This window comes from Narcine bancroftii, chromosome 9 (genome assembly GCF_036971445.1).
Source record: "Narcine bancroftii isolate sNarBan1 chromosome 9, sNarBan1.hap1, whole genome shotgun sequence".
NCBI classification, from domain to species: Eukaryota; Metazoa; Chordata; class Chondrichthyes; order Torpediniformes; family Narcinidae; genus Narcine; species Narcine bancroftii.
This window is the reverse complement of record NC_091477.1, coordinates 17,768,564-17,785,372: the sequence shown is the minus strand read 5'-3', so window position 1 is coordinate 17,785,372 and position 16,809 is coordinate 17,768,564. Positions and strand designations below refer to the sequence as shown.

At 39.3% G+C, this 16,809-nt stretch overlaps 1 long non-coding RNA gene across 1 annotated transcript in view; it reads right to left on the bottom strand.

The window, feature by feature from the left end:
• Positions 1–16,382, bottom strand: part of LOC138742833 (uncharacterized) — a 50,436-nt gene extending 34,054 nt beyond the window's left edge. The window contains exon 1 of the long non-coding RNA XR_011344443.1: positions 16,181–16,382. This is a non-coding gene — a long non-coding RNA (uncharacterized lncRNA). The remainder of the gene's footprint in view (positions 1–16,180) is intronic.
• Positions 16,383–16,809: the final 427 nt, after the last annotated feature.

Sequence of the window (16,809 nt, the reverse complement as noted above, 5' to 3'; positions counted from 1 at the left end):
GCTTTTGTGGTTCAAGTGAGACAAACAATAGAACACACACTTGCCAGTTGTCAATCATGATCACCTTCTACCTCTGCACCTTTTCCCTACACAAACACCATAATCCTCAATTCCATTAATATTCAGAGTCTACTCATTTATCTTTTGAACCAACTCAGTGTCTGAGCCTTGACATATTCCCCAGGAGCAGCAAAATCACAAGGTTCCATTCTGCATCATCAAAAGGATCAAAAAACATATTAAAAGATATTCCCGCCTCACAGCTCAAAAGACAAAACTTACATCCTGAATAAAACAATTGATACACAGCCAACATTTCAGGCCTGAGCTCAGCGTGTTTCTCCAGCATTGTGTTTTAACTTGGGTGCTGTCTGCAGAGTGGGCACATTCTCACTTTTTCCAGGTTACCTCCCATGCAATAATAATATTCTAGGAGGTTAAGTTACTCTGTATCTGCATGGGGACACCAATTCCCCGAGCGTACTGCCCTCCAAAAGGTAGTGGACATTGCCCAGGATGTCACAGGCAAAACCCTCCCCACCATCGAGAACATCTACAGGGAACACTTCTATCGGGGAGCAGCAGCAATCATCAAGGATCCACACTACCCAGCACATGCTCTATTCTTGCCACTATCATCAGGAAAGAGGTAATACGTGCCACAAGACTTATTTCACCATCAAAGTCCTCAAACACAAACTCAATTAGGGACTCATTTAAGTTCTCTTATTGATTTTTTTCTCTCTGTATTACACAGTTTGTTTACAGTTCTCTATTTCTTTACATGTGCATGCAAGTACAGTTTTTTTTAACACTACCAATAAGTGGTAATTCTGCCTCGCCCTCAGGAAAAAAAGAATCTCAGGATTGTATGTGATGCCATGTATGTACTCTGACAATAAATCTGAACTTTGACCTTTTTAAATGACAAATAAGATAAAGAGAATGGAACTAGTGAAATCGCTCTGCTAAGAACTGTCATGGATCCAATGGAGTGAATGGCCTCCTATTTGGTGGCATGTAAATAAACAGAAATCCAGAATGGCCCTTGCTGTTTAGGACCCAGTCAGTATGTAAACAGTACAAAGAAATGGTGTAATGTAAATGTGTTGTTAGGTCTGCCAGGTATCCAAGCACTGCTCTGAATGATGTGATCACAAGCAATTTTCAAATTGTAACAGTTTCAAAACCGCATAAGGTAATCCAGCCACTCAAAAACTGAAGAGTACAAGTTATTATCTGTGAAAGAAGAAAATAGGCTTGAACCTGACCAACAGTCTCTATCACATGTAGTGATAGAGTGCTTGTTATACTCATGACCACTAGAGGGAGGCAGAGATTAATGTTGCATTTCGGTTTAGATGAAGAAAATGGCTGCACCACAAGGTTGTGAGTTGTTAATAAAATATTGTTAATACCAAAATAACCCAAGTTACCAGGAGTGTGTATTAATTGGTACCAGCACAAAGTACAGAAAGTGGGAAGGCTCCTGACACTGTGAATTGGACTGGGAACATTGATCACAAGTGGCAGTTGTTCAAGCAATGATTCATGCTGCAACTGCAAGCCGTTGGACTCGATTGCAAACTGGATGTACAGAAGATAGTATTGCTACTCACCGTGGCAGGACCTCAAGGACTAGAGGTTTTCAACACATTTGTCTTTGCAGAGCAGATGACCAGGGCAAGTTTGACAAGGTTATCGAGATGTTTGATGAACACTGCTCACCAAAGAAAAATAAAATGTTTGAGAGCTACATGTTGCACATGCGCACACAACTGCAGGCAGAGAACTTTGATATTTTCTTAACAGACTTGAAACTAAAAGCAAGAACATGCAATTTTGGATCGCTGCAAGATTCATTGAGTTTAGCCTTGTAGTTCTTACAAGGGGAAATGACTGGCTAGTGTGTTTCTCCTGAAATAAGGGGAATAAGAGGAACTCTGTGGTGACCTGGAAGAAGAGGTTATCATTTGGAAAGCCCATGATCGGGCAAGTTTCTTCAGCAAGACATGAAGTGACTAATTGGAGGAAATCAGTTTGTGTGTGTCCAATGAGCAACAAGTATCTCACTGAAGTCAACAAGTACCTTCCTGAGCAGTAACCATTTAACTTCAAGCACCACCAGAGCCTGGTGAAGATTCATAAATGTTAAATTCTGTGCACAGTATAAAAATTATCTGATACCTGTGAACTTGGAGAAGCGAATGATTGGACTGTAAAGCAAAGAACTTTCCTGAACATTACATGCACATGAAGTTAGAATTAGAAGGGGGTTAACTTAATAGTAATAAGTTAAAGTTTAATCTTGTTATTATGATTAAAGAAAATTAAAAGCAAGTTTAGTTTAAGTTGCCATTGTCTTGGTGAATTTCTATTGCTGCTGGGTTTTGGAGTCCTCTGGGCTCGCAACAACAGTTAAAGTAGGATGCACAGAATGGGAGAAGCATGTCTATTTTCTTCTTTCCTTCTTTTCCTTTTTCTTCTTTTTTTCTTTATAAGTAGAAGAGATTATTCTAATGAGATAATTTATCATGAACACGCTATTATATTGATGTATGACATAAAGTTTTCCTAAGGTAATTTCCATTGTACGCGAGCATTGTATACAAGACAAAGTATAAAGTACTTAAGGTATACCTTGATGAAGGGCTCAAGCCGGAACATAGGTGTTGTATCTTTATCTTTGCTATATCGTGTTATATGGCGAGCTCTCCACTGGCCACCGTGACAGAGGTGCACCAAAGAAAAGGTACAAGGACTGCCTAAAGAAATCTCTTGGTGCCTGCCACATTGACCACCGCCAGTGGGCTGATAACGCCTCAAACCGTGCATCTTGGCGCCTCACAGTTTGGCGGGCAGCAACCTCCTTTGAAGAAGACCGCAGAGCCCACCTCACTGACAAAAGGCAAAGGAGGAAAAACCCAACACCCAACCCCAACCAACCAATTTTCCCCTGCAACCGCTGCAATCGTGTCTGCCTGTCCCGCATCGGACTTGTCAGCCACAAACGAGCCTGCAGCTGACGTGGACTTTTTACCCCCTCCATAAATCTTCATCCGCGAAGCCAAGCCAAAGGAGAAGATAAAGTATATTATTTGACTTGCAGAGTTTCTCCACCATTGTGTTTTTATTAAAGTTTCAATTATTGAGTATTAAATGAGCTGTAACCACAAAGGCCATATTTTCAGATATTCTAATTTGGTTGCTTTTTCAGACCACAAGTGAGAATACACTAAACCACAAGAGTAGGATAGACAAAGAGTGGCAGCAAGTTGGCTGACTGCACCAAAGTACCAGACTATCCTAGCGGATACTTCATAATGTGGAGTATGAAAAAAAAATGGAATTTGTAAAAGTTTTTAAAAAATGTTTGAAGAAATATTATTTATGTATTTCTTCAAACATAAGCTCTCAGAAGTTTAATTCTACAAGTGCATTGGAGTGCTTCATAATCATTGATAATAAACTGTGAAGATTTGGTTAAAAAATTATCACTCAAGCTTCAAAAGTATTGAGGACATTATGGAAACCACTTTGCAATTATTTGCAAAAATTACAAACATTTCTCTTTTATTAATTTAATCTACTGCAGCTTAATATTTTATTTCAAAATTATTACAGTAATTATCCATTGTGTTCACTGGACAGTGAACACCCTTTGACAAGCTGCCACTAATATTTTCTCCAAGCCACAATTGGGAGCACCATGTTTACTTTAATTAAAGTTTGATGTAAATAAGAGGTCAGTGTAGATTTTTTAAGAGTCCTGTAATTATACCCAGTAGTCCTATCAGGCTGTTTTTCATAACCAGGTGTCAATGCAAATATTTTTCAACATTACATCATTTTATTAGTATTTGTTAATGTCCTGAGCCTTCCTGGATTTCAGAAGAAATGGAATAGAAGGAGAAATAAAAGACTGGGTTGATTGATTTAATTCTAAATTTTCACTTGTAATTCTGAAGGACAAATCCAACACACTAAATTTTCGTCAAATAGATTCTATCATTGGATTAGAACGATCTATTGGAGTTATTTGGTGTTCATTTGCAAATCTAGACATCTGGACATTTAACATTTGATTTGCCAAGTTCTTGAGTCAAATATTACTCTTACCTGACCCAGAACTTACAGCCCAAATGTTTCAACAGCAAAAATGAGGGATTTAGCAGTAGGTAAGCTGAGGTAAGAGCAGGGTTGGATGATGTTATGAATTTTAAAACTGTCAGTCTTAATGATAAAATAAATACAAAGTCCAAAACTTAAATCAGCATCAAAGATGACTTCAGTGTTGATAACATAATAATTGATAAAATAAGATGATGATAACATCTCTTCCACAATCTCCATCAATACCAGAGCCCCTTGCTCTACTCACTTTACACCTATAACTGTGTTACTCAGCATGACAAACTACCATCTACAAATTTGCTGACAATTTCACAGTAATGGCTTGTATAAAATGGCAATGAGACAGCATACAGGATATTGAAAGTTTAGCTGAATGGTGTACTAACCTCACACAAAGCCAAGAAGCAGTTTGTGGACTTTGAGAGGGGAAAATTAGAGATATATGCTCCAGTGACCACTGGGTGAACCAGAGGTGGAGAAGATCTACATTTTGCTCTACCTACAAGTCGAAATTTTGCCTAGCCCACAGAAAGGAATATGTGATGTCATGTCTGTATTCTGACAATAAATCTGAACTTTGGATTTTGATGAGAGTGCTTCATTGTCAGACAGCTCGGGTGACAGATGGAGTTGATGGCTAGTTGCAGAGACCAAAGACAATAACTTCAGTTTTCTCATTAAGTTGGAGTTAATTCCTATATATTCATTATGGACATCAGAAAAACAGTCTGATAACCCAGTAACTGTGGAGATTTTATCATCTGAACGTGGATGATTTGATTTGGTCACCACCAAATTCCTACACATTGATGTCCAACAAATCAATTTCCCCATTCCCCTCTCTTTTAGCCTCTATTTGATCAATTAAACCTTCCTCTTAATGTAAGAGAGGAAAACCAGAGGTGAATATTTGATCTCACAATGCACATATATGATCACTGAACTCTTATTTCCACCTTCAAAAATCACACCGTATATCCATGCACCATCTCCTAATCTCCATATCTTTCACTTCAGCTGCCAATGCCATAAATCATACAAAGCTCCATTCACCCATTAACCCTCTTCTCATTGCCATATGTTGAATCTCAATGTGGAGATCACCACAAGCAGAATGGAGCAAGAAATAAACACAACCTTAAGAGAGGAGTAGAAGCTTCAGCACTGGAGTGTAAAAGAAAAACACTCTTTAGAGAGCCGCAGTCAATGTTAAAATATGTACTAGAATATAATGTGTTCTGTTGCCAACTTTGAAGTTAGAATTATGATTTGGCTTTGATTTGGTTGCATTAGTTGATTTATAACTTTTAGAAGGGCGGTATGGTTGGCGTAGGGCATCACGGTTGTTGTTTAGGGTGCACTGTTGGTGTAGCAGTTAGCGCAACACCATTAAAGCAGTAGCTATCAGGACTGGAGTTTGAATCCTGCTCTCCGTAAGGTGTTTGCTTGTTCTCCCCACGTCTGCATGGGTTTTCCTTGGGGGTTCCAGTTTTCTCCCACTGTTCAAAATATACTGCGTGTAATTCGGCAGTACAGGCTCATGGACCGAAATGGCCTGTTACTGTGCTGTATGTCTATTTTTTTTTAATTCAGAAAAACTTTTCAGAACATTGTGCAAACTTTTAACTGCAAATGATTTATGTTGATGATGATATTGTTGATTCAATAACATTTACTTGGTGTTTATCATTGTGCCTGAATCCACAGAAATAATACAGAAAAAATATTGAATTCTTAAATCATTTTATTCTTCATGTTCTTTTATTTGTCGATCATGACATTTAACTCCCACTAAAACAAAATGATGAACATCTTATTTTGCGGTTCAGAAACAGAGGGGTAGAAGCAGAGGGGGAGAAACAAAGATGGGGTGAAACTGAGGGGATAGAAACAGAGCATAAAAAAGGAGGGGGTAGAAATGGGGGGTAGAAAGGGGGGAGAATTAAGATGTGGCAGACACACAGGAGATTGCAGATGCTAGAATCTGCAGCAAAAAAAATATCTGATGGAATTTTTCTTGGCAGCATACAAGTTCATTTAGTTTACATAGCACTCTGGCAGGATTGGGATGTGTGAATGGGAACGGGCTTGAATTGACTTGGAAATGGGACCTCAGGATAGCCATTGTCATGAGAAAGTCTCTGAGTCTGCACTGGATGTCACTGATGTGGAGGTGCCAACTTTGAGTTTTTCAGTTGCAGCTAATTCCATTCTTCCCCTGACCTATTTTTGTCCCCTTTTCCACACCCCTCCTCCACTGATTTTCGTCCCCATCCTCCCCTTTCTCATTTCACCTGCTTCCCCCTGTATGTCACCCCAGAATTTTGCCACCACACTTTGGTTCCATCTAGTCCAATTTATTCTATACCCCTATTAACTTCCAATGTCATGTGGCAGCAGTAAAAATATGGAAATGCTTGAATTGTGACACCTTCCCAATGCACTCTGAAGATTTGGTTTCATAGAACAAACATCTATTTTTGGTACCAATGGATTCAAAAGAATAAGCGAAAATACACTGAGCCACATGCCTTCACCAATGACTTCTGTGGTATTCTGCCAACAGTTTTCTACAATCTGTTTAGTTGTGCTGAACCAAATTAGCAGACTTCATGGTGGCAATTCTAGACAAGCCCCCTCACAAAATGGCAGATAAATTTTTGTCAAATCAATCAAACTGCTGGCTTTAGAAAAAACACACAAAAATTCTGAAGAAACTCAGCCAGTCTCAAAGTGTCCAGAAGAGATAAAGATACATTACTGATTTTCGGGATTGTTAATTGAACATGACCATTGACTTCTCCAGTTTCCATTCAACTACCCCCTCCTATCTTTTTCCCCTGTATCCTTCCCTCTATTTCTGGCTCTCACTTTCTTCCTTTTTCCCTCTGTCTCCTTCCACAAAGCCAAAAAACAATTCTCACTTTTCCTCATCATATCTGGATTTCATGCAGATCTTGCATTGGAATGTAGCTGGAACATCATCAGTTAAATGCAGCCACCATTCAAAACAACTATATTCACAAGGAAATCCCCTAACTAGCGTTCCCCCCAGCAAGTATTGTCCACAGTTCAGTATTGAACTCAGATTTCAGATTTATTGTCAGAGAGCATGCATGACATCACATACAACCCTGGGATGCTTTCTCCTGCAGGTGAATTGGAATTACCACTTATCAGTAGTGAAAAAAATCTGTACTCAACTTACACATGTAAACAAATAAAGAAATGTAAACAAATTGATTGTGCAATACAGAGAGAAAAAAAATCAATAAAGAACAAAAGTAAAAGTACCAAAATGAGTCCCTGATTGAGTTTGTTGTTGAGGAGTCTGATGGTGGAGGGGGAGCAGCTGTTTCTGAACCTGGTGGTACGAGTCTTCTGGTACATATGCCTCTTTCCTGATGGTAGCAATGAGAACAGAACGTCTGCTGGGTGATGTGAATCCTTGTTTATTGCTACTGCTTTCCAACAGCAGTGTTCCCTGTAGATGTTTTCAATGGTGGGGAGGATTTTTCCTGTGATGTTCTGGGCTGAACCTACTACATTTTGCAGGGCTCTACACTCAGGGGTATTAGTGTCCCCATACCAGACCATGATGCAGCCAGTCAGCATATTTTCCACCACATATCTATGGAAATTTGCTAGTTTCCAATATCATACCAAACCTTTGCAAATTTCTGAGGAAGTAGAGATGATGATGAGCTTTCTTCACAATACCATTTTGGGCCCAGGAAAGATCCTCTAAAATAGTGACTCTTAGGAACTTAATTTGCTCACCTTCTCCACCTCTAATTCCACAATAATCACTGGATCATACCCCTCTAGTTTTCTCTTCCTGATCAAAAATCAGCTTCTTTGTTTTGGTGTCATTGAGTGCAAGGTTGTCGTTGGTGCACTGTTCAGCCAAGTTTTCAATCTGACTCATCACCCCTTTTTATACAATGCATTAACATGGTTTCATCAGTGAGTGTGTAGATGGAGTTGTTGTTGTACGGAGCCACACAGTCGGAGGTGTACAACAAGAAGAGCAGGGGGTTAAGAACGCAGACCTGTGGTCCTCCAGTACTGATAGCGATTGTGGAGAAGGTGGTATTACCAATCTTCACTGGCTGTGGTCTGGAGGTGAAGAAATTGAGGATCCAATTACACAGGGGGAGTGTTGGATTCCAAATCTTGGAGCTTGCTGATGAGGTTTGTGGAGATGGTGGTGTTGAATGACAAACTAGTTGATAAAGAGCATCATGATGTATGCATTTTGCTGTCCAATTTTTCCAGGGCTTTGAGTAGAGCCAGTCAGATGGCATCCGCCGCAGACCTGTTGCTGCAGTAGGCAAATTAGAACGGATCCATGCAGCAGCTCAGATAGGAACCTATATGCTTCAACACCAGCCTTTCAAAACTCTTGATCACTGTGGATGTGAGGGCCACTGGTCAATAGTCTTTTGGGTAGGTTACCACATTCTCCTTGGGCACCAGAATGGCCAATAGTCATTTGGGTAGGTTACCACATTCTCCTTGGGCACCTGCATGGTCAATAGTCATTTGGGTAGGTTACCACATTCTCCTTGGGCACCTGCATGGTCAATAGTCATTTGGGTAGGTTACCACATTTTCCTTGGGCACCTGCATGGTCAATAGTCATTTGGGTAGGTTACCACATTCTCCTTGGGCACCTGCATGATTGAACGATTAGTATATCTCAGCAAGTTTCAGCCTCGGAGATCAGCCCTTTCCTTCGAACTGAATAAACTTCTCCACCATCCTATTTCTTCCATTCTTCAAAAGAAGAACCTCCTCCTGATCACCAAAATAAAAACACTACAGACTCAAGGATGTTACAGGATTAAAAGATCATACTCTGAAATTTGGTTTGCTTTGCAAAGCTGTGAGATTAGTATTCTGCCTGACAGACTGATCTCAAAGGGAGAAATTTCAACAGGCTGCTTTGTGTTGGCAAAAGAGCAGAAATGACCTTTAAAATGCAGCTGCCTCTCAGCCTGTTAAACCATACAAATCTCAAAATCCTTTTGCGGTTAGATCATCTGAAGCAGCAACTAGATGATCATCTGAAAAATATATTTCAAAAAATACAACTGTAAAAACCTATTAAAATGTACTTTCATTACTGTAAATTCAAGAATAATTTAGGAAAGTATGAATAATAATTTAAAATGAATATTAGTTGTTATTAATTAAACACTAATAATTCTTAGATTACACAGAGTGACATCATTGTATGTAAAAAAAAATTAAGAATAACCATTAAGGGACAGTTTTAAATCAATAAACAGATCTCATCTTTGAGTAAAATCACCCAGTAAAAGCTGAAGGAACTCAGCTGGTCTTGCAGCTTCCATCAAAGGGAAAGATACATCACCGACAGTTAGGGCATGAGCCTTTCTTCAAGGTAAAAGCAAAAAGTAGGCAGGCGGAAGAATGGGAGGAGGAGTTCAGTCCAACAAACAAAAGGTGTTAATTAGATATGATATGATAAGAGGAAAGGTGAGAATTTTGAATTTGGCTCTTTGAAAGGAGATAGAGAGAAAAAGGAAGAGAGAGGGAGAGAGAGAGAAAACTAGAGGAAAAGAGACAGGGGGACGAAATTGGGAGGGGGGATAACCCTTTGGACAATGTATCCCGGTTTTCAGGGACTACCAGCAAGTGCATATATTCCGTGTCATGGTTTTCAGGGATTGGTTTTATACCCAATCACCAGCTGGTGTTCGTACCCATGGATCCATTTTGGAGTATATATTATGAAAGGTTAAAAATGGCCAGAGTCTAAAGAGTTAACAGACACCAGAGTAGTCGAGTTAATGTCATCTGTTTAGAGGGTGCCTAGATGAGAGATGAGGTGTCATTCCTCCAATTTGTGGGTGGTCTCAGTCTGGCAGTGCATAAGGCCATGGACAGACATGTCAGCAAGGGAATGGGATGGGGAATTGAAACGGATGGCCACGGGGAGATTCATGCTATTACGGCAGACAGAGACAAGGTGCTCCACAAAGCAATCACCCTGTCTGCACCCAATCTCTCTGTTGTAGAGGAGACCACAATGGGAGCACCAAATGCAGTAGATGACCCCTGCAGGTTCACAAGTGAAGTATTACTTCAGTTGGAAGGACTGTTTGGGACCCCAAATTGTGGTGAGTGAGGAGGTATGGGTGCAGGTGGAACATCTCCAAGAATAGACAAGATCCAACAGTAGAATAATTACATTCAGGGATAATAAAGGGGCTTACATCCATATCTCTCTGTCTTGTATATATACCAGTAAATGGTGATTCGTGTGTGATATGCCTTAGTCATCTTTAATTGCAATGTTCTGCTCAATGAATGGTCTGATCTTGATGATCAATTTTTAAATCCCATAGGTATTGTTTCACATATTATTCTGAAATGTGCCTGTGTATTTATTATTGGAGTCACTCGATAAACTTGCAATAATTTACAATTTATGCTATTGATGCCAGCATAAGATGGCACATTATGAAAGATAGCTGGGTCAAGCGAAATTCCAAACTTGTTACTATATTAGATTGAGTGTGAGGTACTGACAGAGCACAGCCCATTAGAGCACTGACTGAAAGAATCCTTTAGAGCCAACATTAGAGCCAACATTCCACCTGTTTTATAGATATGGCACAACTGTCTTTCAATATTCCTGAGCAGGATAATGGACAACAGAGCTGCTGTAATGGCAGCACTGCCGTTGGTGCAGACCCACGGAGAGTGAGGAGCAAAGTCTCAGCAGTTCCCCACAGGTTCAACTACCCAGTCCGACAGCCGTCGGCTCTGCACAGGCTTTAAATGGCCCATTAAAGTAGCTGACAGTGGTTTACTTTAAAATTCTGCGACTGTGGGGGATGGCAGTGCCTGTGAGGCTGAAGAACACACTGGTGGTGGGCTCTTGGTGAGTCAAGGCAAAGATCCCACGTAGGCTGCTGGCGATCCTGTCAAGGAACTCATGCCAGGCTACGAATTGCTAGAGACTGGCTTGAGACTAGCTAAAGGGGTACCAGGTATTGGAACCAGGATGCGAGAGGGTGCTGGAGGCTTCCTGATCGTGTCAGAGATGTCGATCTGGAGCTTGGGTATGGTTTGGACTAAAGGCTGTGTGGTTGCAGAGACTGTGGGACCACTGATGGGAAATCGATGGGCATTCAGTGACACTGAGGCTCTCTTTTGCTTCCCTTTCTCTGACTGTAATAGGCACTGGACAATTTCTGCTGATAGCAAATCTGTGTCTGTCTTATGGTAGACTAAAGGATATTTTGTGTAACATCACATTTTCTGTTTTATTACATGACAATGAAAATAATCGACAACAGTTACTATATTTCAGTTGACCCACGTAGTGAAAGCTTTAATTGGGTCACATAGCGTTCTCAGCTTTGGTGAATGTGATCATTCAAAAGGTATGGGCGATCTCCTGTATCCCAAATTGATGTTTCTCTACAATACTAAAACTATTAATATACTGGATTTGCTTTCTAATCTATAACTGTTATTTTCCTTCAGGTTCATCACATTTTTATTCATGATTAGACGATGTAGGCATCACTAGATACCTTATCCCTAAATGCCTTTGATCAGTTGAAGACGTGTCACTTTCCTGAACCACTGGCATAATTTGAAATACTGAACTATTGAATATATTTACAGATATTGAAAATATAAGTGTGTTAAATAGGCTGGGAAAGGAGTGGTTTTCAACTCAAGTCTGGAGTTTACTTATGCAAATGATTGTCCAAATTTTTAATCCAAGTGGGATATTTATGTTTAAAAATTTTCTTCGTGTGGTTCTTGAAGCACTAACAGGTAGATTACCAGATATCATCTCCCACTTACAGAAAAGCAGAGAACTGGCTTGGAATGGCCAAGGAACCAATGAACTGATGGAAACCATCACCATCACATCCCTATTTGAGTGACATAGTGTTTTACCACCCACCCACCCCCCACCCAAAGAGATGGCAAGTTGATCCATTATACAGACTTTTCAGTGGATGAACAGATTTCTACTTCCAACAATAAAAAAAAAGGCTGCCAGAACCAGAAACACAAACAAGTCTAAGTAGGCATCAGAAAATAGTCAACGGAAGACAGATACATCATTACCAGCAGAACTGCCAAATCCATGAATTTTTGACACAAAGAATACAAATCCTTATTAGACATTACATGACATAGCTGGAGACAATGGTGACACACCACACCCCGGATCATACAAGGTCACACTGGAGTGCCTCCCATATAAAGAAACATATCTAAGTAAGATCACCATAAAGACTTATATGGAGATAGCAGAGCATTCACCACCAACCCTACAAAGGAAACACCACAGCTTGACACCAGGCTCTGGGAGAAATTCAACCATGTGGGACTAAATCAGGAGGCACAGTCTGTCTGTCCAAGTATCTGGAACACTTTGTGCTAAGAGAAAGTACACAAAAATTAGACAATTGTTTTTTTTTTATTTCATGATCACTTGCTGCCACTTTAAGGAATGTGTCTGGATGTATGTGCATCACTACAATGTTTCAGATTTGATTATTTCACAGGCCTTATGACTCAATGGATTTGGAGAAAAGCCAGTTTGTACAATTATCATGGTGAGTAAATCACAGAAGATACTGATCTGGTCTCTACCCAGATATGGAAAAGTTGTTAGCAGTAGAGGCAAAGATTTAGCTCAAGGACAGTGACACTACCTCACAGTGCCTTCCATCTGTTACTTTCTCCTCACATCCCTCCCCACTGAATGGGGCTGCTGAAGTAATAGATGATAATGCTGCTTTGGGCAAATGCTATATCCCCACCATAAATGGAAGTTCAGACTGAAGAAATAAACAGAACTAAAGGGAGTGAATTCCTTGTTCAATCAGGCACAGAATAAGAAATGAAGAATCAAACTCTAGATTATAAAAGGACACAGGAGAGCAGAAAGGAAGAATATATTTAAATACAGGTACAGGGTACTCCCCGACTTGCGCACACTAAACGACTTACGTTCACCCGCACATACGGCCAATTTAAAAATATATATATTTAAAATATATAATATTTATGCAATTTTTTTTTGTATTTGACAAACTATAAAAGGAATACAGGGCATTCAGGAGCCAAAATGTGCACATTTACTTTGTTAGTCGGTGTCCCGTGGTCTATAGGCTGGGTGTGCATGCACAGTGGGTCCACGTATTGGAGTTTGGTTGACAAATGTGCGAGTTAAAGGTAAAAACTCTCGTGCATGCATCCACTGAACTCCAATACGCGAACCCACTGAGCATCCGCCAACCAAAGACTCTTGCGTACGCACAGGAATCAAGATGGACCCACGCCCAGCCTATGGACCCCAAGACGCTGACTAACAAAGTAAGTGGCACATTTTGGCTCTTACATGCCCTGTTATAGTTTGTCAAGTATAACATTCGATTAAAAAGTTTGCTTTAAGATTTCAGTACTCCACCCGCGTGGGCAAAATTCCGACTTTCGCCCATTTCGAGACAGGACCGATCCTTCAGTTCCAATTATGGTCGTAAGTCAGGGAGTACCTGTATTTCTAAAGTGTCCAAACTATTCATGGTGACGGAATGCAATTCCACATTTTATAATTGTGTTTACTTTTTTTGCACAAGAAAGGCTCGTAGTCATTAACAATTACCACCTCAGTAAAAGGGTGCTTTTACTGATGATCACTCAACTAAATTTTCATGGCAAGTCTAATGGCCAATTAATTTGAAAATACATTGACCATGAAAAAAATCACAATTTTCACAACAGATACTATTTTTTTTTTACAAAGCTAACAGTGGAAGTCAGCAAATTGACCAACAACCTACAGCTGTTCACAAATCATGGAGTATCTCATCCTGCAGACAATTTCCTACATGATTACACAGGAAAAAAGAGATGCATGTTGCCGAGAACTCATTATATTTTGAGAAAAATCAGTCTGGGTTGCTAACAAATTCAACAACCTACTAAATATTAACCAGCTTCCAGAATGTTTGAGAATATCACAAGTTACATGTGTAAACAAGAGAATTATTGGGAGCTTATAAAAATGTATTCTTCAACAAATTTACTTCAATAGTTGAGTTGATGCATGTGGTGCAAATCTTAAACTCAATAGGTGGGCAAGGGCAACGTCTGGGCTTGGCCATATATTGTTTCCACCAGAAGTAGCATTTATGGGACAGGAACTTCTAGGTTTTAAACAGCTCCAAGGTCATAATTTCACATGATGGTGCTGCCAGAAGGCGAGACTGTCAACAACAAACAGCACACGCACTGTGAGTGGACTGATGTAAATGGTGCTCCACCTCCACCAAATACTTTTGTTTCCTTTCCTTTTATTTTAAATACATAAAACAGTCATCCTGTAGTAACGACATTAACCAGAGCTTGGAGAAGGAGAGGGGGTGTTTCACAAGCTGAAATGACAGCATAAATTACAAGGCAGCAAAGACCCCTGGGTTCATTGTTATATTTTTGACATCAAATTCAACACCCCAGCACCATTTGATGAAGCATCCATGTCAAAGCAGAGAAGCTCATTTAAATCAGAAAAACAGGAAAAGTCAATTGCAATAAACCTGAAATGATACATCTTTCTATCATTAACTTGGATGGTCATGCTCTTTAAAGGTGTTTCAAATTGCAACAAGAATGTCACATAGTCTAGCCGTAGCAAAAAAATGTATTATGTCAACCTGGAAATTGGAAGATAATTTGAAAATACAACAATGGTATATAGAAATGAATAAATGTATTCCATTAGAAAAAATAACATATAGTTTAAGAAATAATATTGAAATATTTGAACAAATATGGGAGCCTTACATGAAACACAATAGAGAAAACCTACCGGGGACATTCACTACCTAAATTAACGAAAGGAGAAGGAAATGAAAAGAATTGACTCAGTGGAATTTCTTGTTTATTTTTATTGAAAGACAACATTGTTTGACTGGTTTAATGTATCTTAGATTTTGTACTTTAAATGGATGGGGGGGAGGTAGGGAGGGTGGGATGGGAGGAGGGGGGGGAGAAAATGACACTGTATACATTTGAAAAGGAAAATGTATGTATCGTGGTCAATGTGGTTTATGGTGTGAAAAACAAATTTTAAAAAAAAGAATGTCACATAGAAAACACTGTCCGATTGAATCGACCAAAAATTATAAGTATCACAATTTACAACTGATTAAAATAAAGCAGAACTCACAGCTTGACTCATTTGAAACATTAATAAAATTGAAATGTTAGTATTTGTAAAGACCTCTGTCATACACACATTTCTTATTTTTGGATTAAAGAAGCACTGTATGCTTATGTCCTGTCTTACCAGAAGAAAGGTGCAGCATTCCATAGGTATTTCTACCTTTCTCCTTTTTGAATTCCCACATTCTTCTGAAGATTATCATTTAAATTCAGTTCCACAATGCTGCTAAATTTCAACCTGGTTACAATTCCAAAGTACGTCGGTGCATAGCATCACAAAGACACAAGATACTGCATCTAAGGAAGATCAGTCAAATCATCATTACAGCCCTTCCAAAATTATCTATTGTTGATTCTAATAGTTTTATAGATGATGCCAGGATTTTCTAATCCAATACTATCTTAAAATCCATATTTTGCATTTATCACTGTGCACAAATAATTTACTAATATGAATCCTAAAATAGCTTGTATCTTTCTCCTTTCATCCTACTCCCACAAACTGATTTAACACAGTATTCCATCTTCTCCTTTACTTGACTACTAATCTCTAGAAAGACATAACTCAGATTCCTTCTCTGTAGTATTTTGTCATAACTCAGACAGCTAACACCAATCAACAGCATCTTGCACTACTCTGCACAACTTCAAACATTCGCACATCTCCCTATGTTTTGACATCTCTAGATTCTCCAAGCCAATGACCTTGTTATTCTGAATTGGTTGGAATGGTTAAGCATCACATCTGCCAAGGCCAGTATTTCCATCCAATTCCAGCCATCGCAATTTGAAACAGCGCAAATGAAATTCTTACCGTCCAATTTTTTTTTTCATGTTAACTCATTGGCTGTAAGGGGACACCAGGTATTGGAACCAGGACGCGAGAGGTGCCGAGGGGGCTGGAGGCTTCCTGATGTTGTCAGAGGTTTGCATTTGGAGCTTGAGTTGCTGATGGGTTCTTTTGCTTCTGTTTCTTTGATTGTAAGGGGTGCTGGGCGATTTCTGTTGATAGAGAACCTTAGTCTGCCTTACAATAGACAAAAGGAAATTTTGTGTAACATCACATTTTCTTTTTTAATTACATGACAATAAAATGATCATGAATCTGTACTAAATTTCCCATGTCAGCATTCACCATTAATATCTTGTTTAATCAATTCTGCAGCTTCTGTCCTTGAAATCTGGTACAGCACATAGTATGACACCAACAGCAAACTTAATAAGTTTGAAAAACTGGGCCTGAGGCACTAGTTCTGTACTCACCCTCCCCACCCAATTCCTTTAAAGAGTATATATCATTTTCTGCTCTTACAAAACTTCATTAACTAACCAGAGATACCTAGTTAGTGCAAAGAAATGATTTTATCTTGGATTGTCCAAGAGATCAAATGAAAACCATTGACCATTGTTTCCTAATTTAATTCACCAAAATACAATATATTA